This window comes from Kryptolebias marmoratus, linkage group LG24 (genome assembly GCF_001649575.2).
Source record: "Kryptolebias marmoratus isolate JLee-2015 linkage group LG24, ASM164957v2, whole genome shotgun sequence".
Lineage (NCBI taxonomy): Eukaryota > Metazoa > Chordata > Actinopteri > Cyprinodontiformes > Rivulidae > Kryptolebias > Kryptolebias marmoratus.
The window spans coordinates 21,186,766-21,196,821 of NC_051453.1; positions in this window are offsets into that span (position 1 = coordinate 21,186,766).

Here is a 10,056-nt window from a genome sequence, read left to right on the forward strand (position 1 = left end):
ACATCATCATTTTTCAGCATAAGATGACCTTAGTTTGAAACTCTGGCTCGTAGAGGCAGCAGGGATATGCATACCTTCAAGAAGAGTTAGGCCTTTATTTGATCCCCCTCCCTCACCTTTTTTTTATAAATACATTATCTATATAATTCTACATACTGACTGAAAATATGTGTAGATTTGTTACAGCAACTTGACAAATTAGTGTCAGCTCTTGCCTCCATCTTGAAAACATCCTGCGAAATCAGGCAGAGCAGTTTTAAAATGGGCTTCAAGCTGCATGGCAACATCCAGCAGGATACATTCACCTCACGTCAGAGTTTAATTAGTTGACATTCAATAACTATTTAGTTTACTGAGGGTGACTCTAACCTCTGGGAGATATTAAGGCTTTACAGCTGCGTAGTGGCGCCATCGTCTGTCACTGGAAATAATAGCAGGCAGAGCAGCTGTGGTTTACGGCGTTATTAAGCCTCAGGTCATTGGTTTCAACACCTATTAAGGCTAATCTGCAAGACCTCGATTTGGCTGAGGTCCTTTAATTATTCCACTATTGCAGTTTGGAGTTGTTGTTGTTTTTTTGTTTTCTTTTGTTTTTCTCTTTTCTTTCTTCCTTTTTTTTAAACACCCATGTGGCGCATTGTAGATGAGATAAGTGAGTAACAACAGCAACGTTTGATGGAAATGTTATTAGTGTTGTTTCTAATACTCAGTTGGATGAGACAGGATATTCTGCCTGATTTTCATCAGCCAACACCCAAGGCAAATCCCTGGACAAATGTTAATGGAACTTTCAGGAGATACTCGCTGAATGTGTTTCTACAACTAATTAACGTTTGGAGTCAATCCACTTCAAAATGGCTGACACAGCTAATCAGCCTTAACAAACACAAGAAATGACTATAACTCAGTCAACAACCTATCATATGGTTCGGTTTTAGCTGACATGTATGCTCAATTCACACTCTGAGCACTTCAGATTGTGCAAGGTCTTTGTTTAAAATGTTAGCAACAACTGCTGGAGTTAGCCCTGTTTGTCTGTTAGCAAAATATCTCACAAACTACTTGATGGATTTCAATGAAACTTTCAGAAAGTAATCCTTGGCTGTACCTCTACAAGTGATTAACCTTCGGAGTCAGTCCAATTAAAGAAGGCCGCCAAAGCTAACCTCCATTTGCCAACACAAAAATGACTATAACTCAAACAGTTTAACAGATATTAAGTAAAAATCTGAAGTGGTAGTAGCTGAGAGTCATTTCCAACACATCCTCTGAATGTGACATCTTGCATGGATTTTCCACTCATAGTATGTGTTGGGAATGATGATGCACCGGAAATTGCGCACAGTTGATTAATTTTTTTATATGGCTACAACTCTGTGTTTTCTCCGATGATTTTAGTTTGAAACTCTGACGCGAAAGGCAATGAGCGGTGTGCATTGCTTTGAAGGAACGCTAACCCTTTAATTATGTATGTAGCATTTGTGAAAAGGAAAGCAAACAAGTTGCATCTGCAGCTGAGACCAAGAAAGTGTCACCATTGGATAAAAGTTGCCACGAAGAAAAGTTGCTGGAGCTTCACCAGGTTTAGAGGTTTTACATGACAAAACAGCTCTCTGATAAGAGGCCTCTGGCTTCATGTGGGTTAAGATTATCTCTTTTTCTTAACTTTAATTGTTTAATTATTCTACCAGCTCTGAGGAGATTGTGCTGCATCAAGCTGATTTCCCTTTTGGCAAAGCCACTGCTACTCCACCTTGGTTTGAGACACATTCTCCTGACGCTCTCATCGAGCTTCTCTCTCACTGGAACAGAAGATTGCAAAGAATATCTTTTTCACCAAGAAATAATTAATTGATTTAAATGATTAAAACATTGGGAATTTATAAAATGGATTTGAAAAGAGGCCTCTCAGGGAAAGCTTTGTTTGTTCCGGGCCTATTTTTAATAAGCTTTTCATAACTGGGCAAGAAAAATTACTCCGTGTGTTCTTTTTGCAAAATAATTATGGCTAGATGAAGTGAGGAGGAGGTGGAGGGGTCAGTGAGATGAGGAGGAGGGGGATGGAGCTCCCATAGAAATTGATCATCTCGCTCCACTGAGATCTTGCAGCACTATGGCAGCTTCCAAGCAGCTGTACTGTGGGAAAAAGAAAGAAAGAAAGAGAAAAAGAAAAGCAGCAAACAACAATATGGTGGAACACTGTTTTATTGTTTAAACAAGGACAGGAGAGCGTCAGATGTGGCTCGCCATGTTGATACTCCCCACAGGGGTAATCTCGGAGAGATGAAAAGGAGACCACGGTCCTTCATAATGAAGTTGTTTGTCTTGAGGGAACAAGCAAGAGAGCCACATTCAACATGGTGGTTAGCCTCAGATTCAGAGATTCACTCCATGTTCTTCTCTATTGATGCGACACAGAACCGCAGAGAGGCTGGTTTCATCCTTCAGCTTTACACAGACCACAGGCAGTCCTTAAAGGGATAGTCCGATCAACATTAAAGTGTTGTTCTGTTAAATAGTTATCAATAGGTATAGCTTATTAGCTATGACATCAGTCAGAGCCAGGAGTGTGGAGAATTAGGCAGAAGTCTGGGCTAATGGTTGCCAATCAAGGACCCCTTTTTATTGCTTTTAGGCTTATAAAACAAGTCTTTCTCAAAAATGACATACCAGCTTGAAACAATGCTATATTAGTTAATATTAAACCTCTATACTTTTGCATGACATCATTTGTTTAATTTGTCACTGTTTTCTCAATCAAACAACATCCGTGTTATCACACAAATGTATGTGTGTGCGCAGAGTGTAGATAGGCCGTGTATGCCGATGGTGCCTAGGCTGATGAATGTATCAGTATGCCGGGAGTTGAGAAAAACCTTTGGATTGGCTCTATCCACTTTTCAGGTGGACCGACACATTCAACAGCCTCAGCACCATCGGCATATACGCACTCCATAGATGCTTTGCACATAAACATTTGCATAGACTGTTCAGTTAAGAAAACAGGGATAAGTTAAACAGTGTCATGCAAAGGTGTTATTAGCTAATGTAGCGTTCTTTCACACTGGTATGTTGGTTTATAAAAAGAGTTGTTTCATGAGCCTGAGAAACAATTTCAAAATCTGGCACTCATTTGTTGAGCCATGAGCCTAACCTGGACAAAGACTTTTTCTTCTTTCTCCATATTCTGTGCTCTGTGACTGATGTCAGGGCTAATAACTTAGTAACTATTGATAACTAATTTACAGAATATCTCATCTTAAAATATCTCATGAATCACTGGACAGATTTCAATAAAATTCTTAAAGTAATCATTAGATGTACACCTATAACTGTTTAACTTTTGCAGTCAACCCAGTTCAAGATGGCTGCCACAGCTAATCAACACTAACCTACACAAAAATGTCTATACTTCAGTTAACTTTACAGATACTGAGCTAAATTTCAGTGTGGTGGTAGGTGAGGTCATTTGCAAAACATGCTTCTATTTAGGAAGGAGTCGATCGGCAGGCCACACCTTGACTTGGTAATATTTGCCCACTCTTTATTTCCAAAGTGCTCAAAATCTGTCAGATTGCTTGTGCACAGCTCTATTCAGGTCACCTCTCACAATATATATCAAATTTAGGTCTAGACTCTGGACATTCTAAAACTTTTATTTGATCTGGTGAAGCCATTCTTTGCATTGGTATTTAAAAAAAAGAAATTCCTCCTCACATTCAGGTTTTTTTTCTAGCAGAGATCTGAAGGGTTTAGGCCAAAATAAATAGGTTTAATAGGTTTTTGAAGTTTTTCTATCATTCTTGACTAAAACCCCAGTTCCAGCTTAAGAAAAGCAACTGCACAGCATGATGCTGTCACCACTATGCTTCACTGGGGTTATGGCATTTTTTTTTTAGTGATTTACAGTCTTGTTCATGCACCAAACAGACCTTTTGGAATTGTAACTAAAACATTCAACCATGGGTTAATCAGACCAGAACATATTTTCCCACTTGCTTTCGGAGACTTGATCTACATTTTGCAATATTTAGCTGGGGATGGATGTTTTTCTGGCCCAGTGATAGCTGGAGGTAGGCACCAGCTCCCCATCCCCACAACCTAGAAAGGAGAAGAGGGTAAAGAAAATGAATGAATGGATGGATGGACAGAAGGACGGATGTTTTTCTTTGCAAAGAGTCTTCCCTACCCCAGAGTCCAGACTCATGGAGAACCCAGGAGATCTATGTCCTGTTTAGAACACAATCAGTACTTTTCAGAAAATCCTGCAGCTCATTCAGTGTTGCTGTAAGCCCTTAGTAAAAATTTGGACCAGTTTCTGTCTCATCTATTTATCAATTTTGGAGGGAAACCCAGTTCTCAGTAATGTCACTGTTCTATATTGCCCCCATTCTTGGCGGTTATCTTCACTGTGGTCCGTTGGGTTCTAATTCTGGGGAATTGTTTCTTTATTTCTATATACACATTTAAAGCAACCAAAGTTGACAAAAGTGTTGTTCGGTGAAACAATAAAAATTTTAATGGCACATAAATCTGTTTGTTATCTGCATAACAATAAAATTAAGTACTGTATTTGAGGACCATTTGACTCAAGGGAATCAATACAATATGAATAAAAGTGGCCCCAAGACGGATCCTTAAGGAGCTCCACAATTGACAAGGCCTATAGAGGAAGAGAAGTTACCCAGTTTAATAAAAAAGATCTGCTTGATAAATCAAAGATGAAGCACTGAGGGGTTGAACCATGGATCTCAACCAGATTCCTGTGACGATTTAGAAGTGTAGTGGCCTATACTGTCCAAAGCTGCACTGAGCTCTAACAAAATCAAATAAGCACATTTACCACTGATCAAAGAAAAGAGCAGTTTATTATAAATCTAATGATAATAATTATGATAATTATGAGTCTATGATACTCAAAATGGTGACAGTGATGTTGCATAAACTTAAGGACTGTAGGATATAAATTCTGCCTGGTGTTGAATTTCTGTTTTGCTTGATAAAGACACATGTAGACTACTTGTATCTCCATCTATTAAACATTAGGCAGAGGTGGCATTTAACGTTTGGCAATAAATCTAATACAAAAGGTACACCCACTTGCCATATGATCAAATTATGTTTAGATTATCCTTAACTGGTCAACTCCAGTCAATGCAGTAGTTGTAGTAAACTACAATTGTGTAACTTATAGTTAAAATGATGTGAAAATAAAGCACATTCAAATGAATGAATTAAAGTAATTCAACTCTTCAGGCTGAGTTTACATTTATGCTGCTTTGGCTTTTTTTTTTTTTTTTTTTTTTGTATGTTTCTTTTACTTCTTCAATTTTCTCACGAGGAAACAAATTAACTTAGGTCACAAAACAATGCAAGGGCCCGAAGTGTTTTGATCAGTATTAATTACTCAAGCTGTTTCCCTTCATTTATTTGGTCCTCGTTTATTGATTCAATCATTTATTACTTTTAATTAAACAGAGGAGCAGTGAGCTTAGGAAAACAGAAATCAACTAAATTAATGCCTCATTGGTGTCAGAGGACTTTCTTAATGCCCGTGCTGATAATCAGATCCAGCGGAGAAACAGATCTGTAACATATGTCAGGACCAATATAGTGGCCTGGAGATAAGAGAGAAAAATAGCGTTATAACAGGTGATGTAGGTAATCATGTGCTCAAATGATTTGTGACACAGCCCAGAGAGTCTTATACTTCATCTGAGTAGTTATGTAGGCTGAAGTGTAAACTATCCAAATTGTCTAGATACAGCTTGTTTTTATTGCCCTCCTGATTTAAGAAAACGTAAAAATTCATATAATTCCGCCAATTTTACAGATATTGTCCTAAAAATTTCATGCAGATGTAGCTGAGAGAGGCATTCACAACACATTTTCCAAGTGTTAAACCCTTAACATTAACTGTTGGGAGTCAAACTTGTTTGTCTTTTAACAATGTTTCTCATGAACCACTGAACAGATTTTAATGAAACTTTCAGATCGTAATCATTAAATGTACCTGTAAAACTCTTCAGCTTTTGCAGTCAATCTAATTAAGAAGACCACCACAGCTGATTGACATTAGTGAACACAGAAATAGCTATAACTCAGATAGTTTTACACATATTGAGCTAAAAGTTGATATGGTTGTAGCTCAGAGTTATGCACAACACATACTCTATTTATGTTGTTTCATGATACAGCATGAAATTACATAGAATGATTGTCCAAGGCAATAGTGCTAACCAATCATATCAACTTGCATAGGACACTGTTAGTCTAAAACTCCGTCATGAAATGCAGCAGCTATATTTTTTTCCTTTAAGGAATACTAGGCTATTTTTTAGACTTTTATTTGGGATCAGAATGGACAGTTTCACTGCAAAGACTAGTTTAAATCTTTAGGAAGAGTTTTTTTTTCTTTCGGCTTTTATGACTGTGTCCTAATTCAGGTTTTCTCGAACTGGATACTTTGCAAAACATTAGCATACAGCCTAAAGCACAAGCATTTTCCAGGTTTGGATTTGCCTCCTTGATGATCACCACTGGTTTCCTAAGCCCTAACAAAAGAAAATTCCACAACACAATAATTTATCCATCTTTAACCAAATGTTCCTAATAAATTTTCATGGGGAGTTAGCACCCATCAGCAATGGTCACTGGGCGAGAGGCAGGGTGCGCCCTTAATAGGCTGCCATTCTATGATGATTTTGAACTGTGGGAGAGAACTGTTGAACCCAGAGAAAATCCATGTGTGCCCCAGGAGAATGTGCAAACTCTAGGTAGAAAGGTCCCCAGCCGGGAGTCAAAGCTTGCCATGTAACTACTGCAAGGCTAGGTGCTAACCAACTGTGTGCAGCTCACAGTGCAGTCAAATTAAGAATATTATGAATTGCAAATTAGTAGAAAGCTTGTCTGTGTGTCTTTTGTCTGTGTAAAGAAACCAGCATATTTCATAGACTTTTCACTTTAATGCAGCCCTTCTTTCTAAACATGCACAGAGTGACAGTGGGAAGGAACAACTCCCTTTTAGCAGGAAGAAACCTTCAGCAGAACCAGGATGGCAGGGAGTTGAGCGGACAGGAAAGAGACACTGTGGGGATTTGGGTTTTTTCTGTGTTATGGTTTTGTTTTATTTTTATTTAGTGTTTGGTTTGTGATTTGGTTTCTGTCTCGTCTCTTGTTTCATGTTTCACTTACTCCTCCTCAGTCTCTCTTTCTCTGTCTCCCTGCCACGCCCACCTACACCTGTCCAAGTTCTGTAATCATGTCATCTGTTCCCACTTACCTTATTATCCTCAGTGTTTAAAACCTGGTCACTTTCTCAATTACTCTGCTGGTCCATTGATGTAATATGTTTGTCGTGTGTTTGCTCCCGGGTTCGTTTCCTGTTTTGCTCCTGTTAGTATTTCTGCTCTCATCTTAGTTTTTGATTTAGTTTATGTGTCTAGTTGTTTGCTGCCACGTCAGCTTTTTGTTTTAGTTTTTTTCTTTGTTTAAAAAAAATAGTTTTATTTATTTACTATGAGTATGTGCTCTGAGTTTGTCTCGTCATCTTCTCAGACCTTGACAGAATGGATCAGCCAGACCAGAACCCAGCGGACTCAGTTTTTTTTTCTTTCGCCAGCGTCTCTGAAGAGGATTTTTTCCGGCTCCACATTGCAGTGAGGGAGTACTGCGATGTGGAGGCCACTTCTCTTGACATTCAGGACCGTTTTTGAGCTGCCTGTGCCCTCCTGAATGAGGCACTTCATCACCCCGGGCTGGAATCATCCCCGGGATGGACGAAATCCTCGGAGGGGCCAGGAGAGATTACGCCCAAGGCTACACTTCCTGGTCTCTCGCAGCAGCAGCGCACTCCGTGTCTCCAGTGGCTGCTGCGTCCCCGGAACTCCTGGTCTCCCGGTGTCTCAGTGGGGGTCGGCGGTAGCGCCCCACCGCCAGTCCGTGCCTCGGTGGGGGTCGGCGGTAGCGCCCCACTGCCAGTCCGTGTCTCCGAGGGGGTTGCCGAGGACGCCGCCGCCTCTCACCTTGTCTCTGACGGGGTTGCCGAGGACCACACCACTCACTCAGTCTCCGTAAGGGCCGTCAACGCCTCAGCTCCCTCTCCTGGTTTTTGCCGAGGGTCCGAGTCGACGCCTCACCTCAGTCTGCTTCGCCGAGGGACCCGGTTGACGCCTGTCTTCAGTCTGCTCCTCTGAAGGTTCTGGTCGACGCCTCTCTTCAGTCTGCTCCGCCAAGGGTCGCAGACGACGCCTTGCTCTGCTTCGCATGGCCTTAACAGACACAATGGGCCAAGTGTAGGTTCATGGTTAACAGTTTCCCTCTTGGCTGTGTATATGTGTATCAGACACACAAAAGTAAAATAACAGTTTAAATTCACCTTAGTTGTGAGCGTGCATTGTTGTTTCTAATGGATACATTTTTGTACCATAGTAAACAGGTGTATTTTTTATCACGATATGTTCAGAATTGTCCTTTCACATCTACACTCGTAAAGACCAAAATGTGCCAACTTTCAAGGTTTTTCTTGCTTATTCTCTACTAAAGAACAGCTAGAGAGCCATAAATTACACTCATAAACTGTCTATTTTAAATCATGTGTTTGTATGAGATATCCAATGGATTTAAAAAAAATTTTATAATGAATCACAGTACACATTTACAAACACACCAAAAGTCCTTAGCAGTAATGAATGTGCCCAACCGAGCCAGGAAACATTTCCAAAGGGTACGAAAAGAAGTAAAATGATAGAATTCAGAAACTAAATAATAGAGAAGAAAAAAGAAGCTTTTCCTTTAAGTGCTTTAATCGCTGCATAATTGCCTCTGCAAAGTATTTCAGACTCTCTGCGTGTGGACATGTTCAAACACAAACAAAACACCATGTGTTGCCTCTAACAACATTGCTTTAATGAAATGTCGTGAGTCTTAATGAGTCTCAATGTCTTGTGATAAATTTCATAATTATTCAACCCCACACAACTGGAGTGGGAAATTCATCAGTCAAAGCAAATTAGTTGGGATCCATTAGGGTTCAGTGTCTTGTAGGGACATTCACTTTATTAGCTTCTTACATCCATTGCAATAATTGGGAGCATATTTCATCTGGCTCAAACCCAACTTCACTGAATGACTGCTCTTTCCCGTTTTTATTTACAGTGACATGTTCTGTGCTGCTTGCAGTCTGTTATATAATATAGTGATGAAGGTGTTTCACAGCTTATTTCAGAATGTGCACATTTTACATTCTAAGATGGACTGATCTAGGTCTGCAACTCCATCTTTACTGATTCATCTGAAACTTCAGACGGAAAAAGTGGAAAGATGCACTCATACCTGCTCACTGTAAAAGGATAGTTTGGTGATTTTTTTTGTCATTCTGTCAAATACTCCTATTAGTTGGTACCTTATCAGGCGTGACATCAGTCATGGAGCACAGAGAATGGAAAAAAGAACAGAAGTCTTTGTCCAGGTTAGGCTAATGACTAGCTAAACAAGGAGCCTTGTTTGTTTTTTTTTAACTTTCAGGCTTATAAAACAACTATTTTTTAAAAATTACACACTGGTGTGAAAGAATGCTAAATTAGCAAATATTAAAACTCTATACTTTTACATGACGCTGTTTAGGTTGTTGTTGCTTTCTCAACCAAACAACTCCGCGACTATTGTGTTGAGCATAGATAGTCCGTCTATATGCCAATGATTCTTAGATGGCTGCGAATGTATCAGTCTGCCGGGAGTAAACATTTGATTAGATGCGCTGATCGGGCGGACTGATACATTCACAGCCTCAGCACGATCTATGCTCTGGACACATACATTTGTGAAGCAACATGGATGTTGTTTGGTTACTTAAACAGCAAGAAACTCAACAGACGGTGTTGTGCAAAATTGTAAAGGTTTATTATTAGCCAGTGTAGCGTCCTTTCGCACCAGATTGTTGTATTTGAGAGTTTGATTGAGAGTTGTTTTATAAGCCCAAAAAAACGATTAATAAAGGGCTCTGATTTGCCTAACCTGGACAAAGACTTTTGCCCTTTTCTCTATACTCTGTGCTCT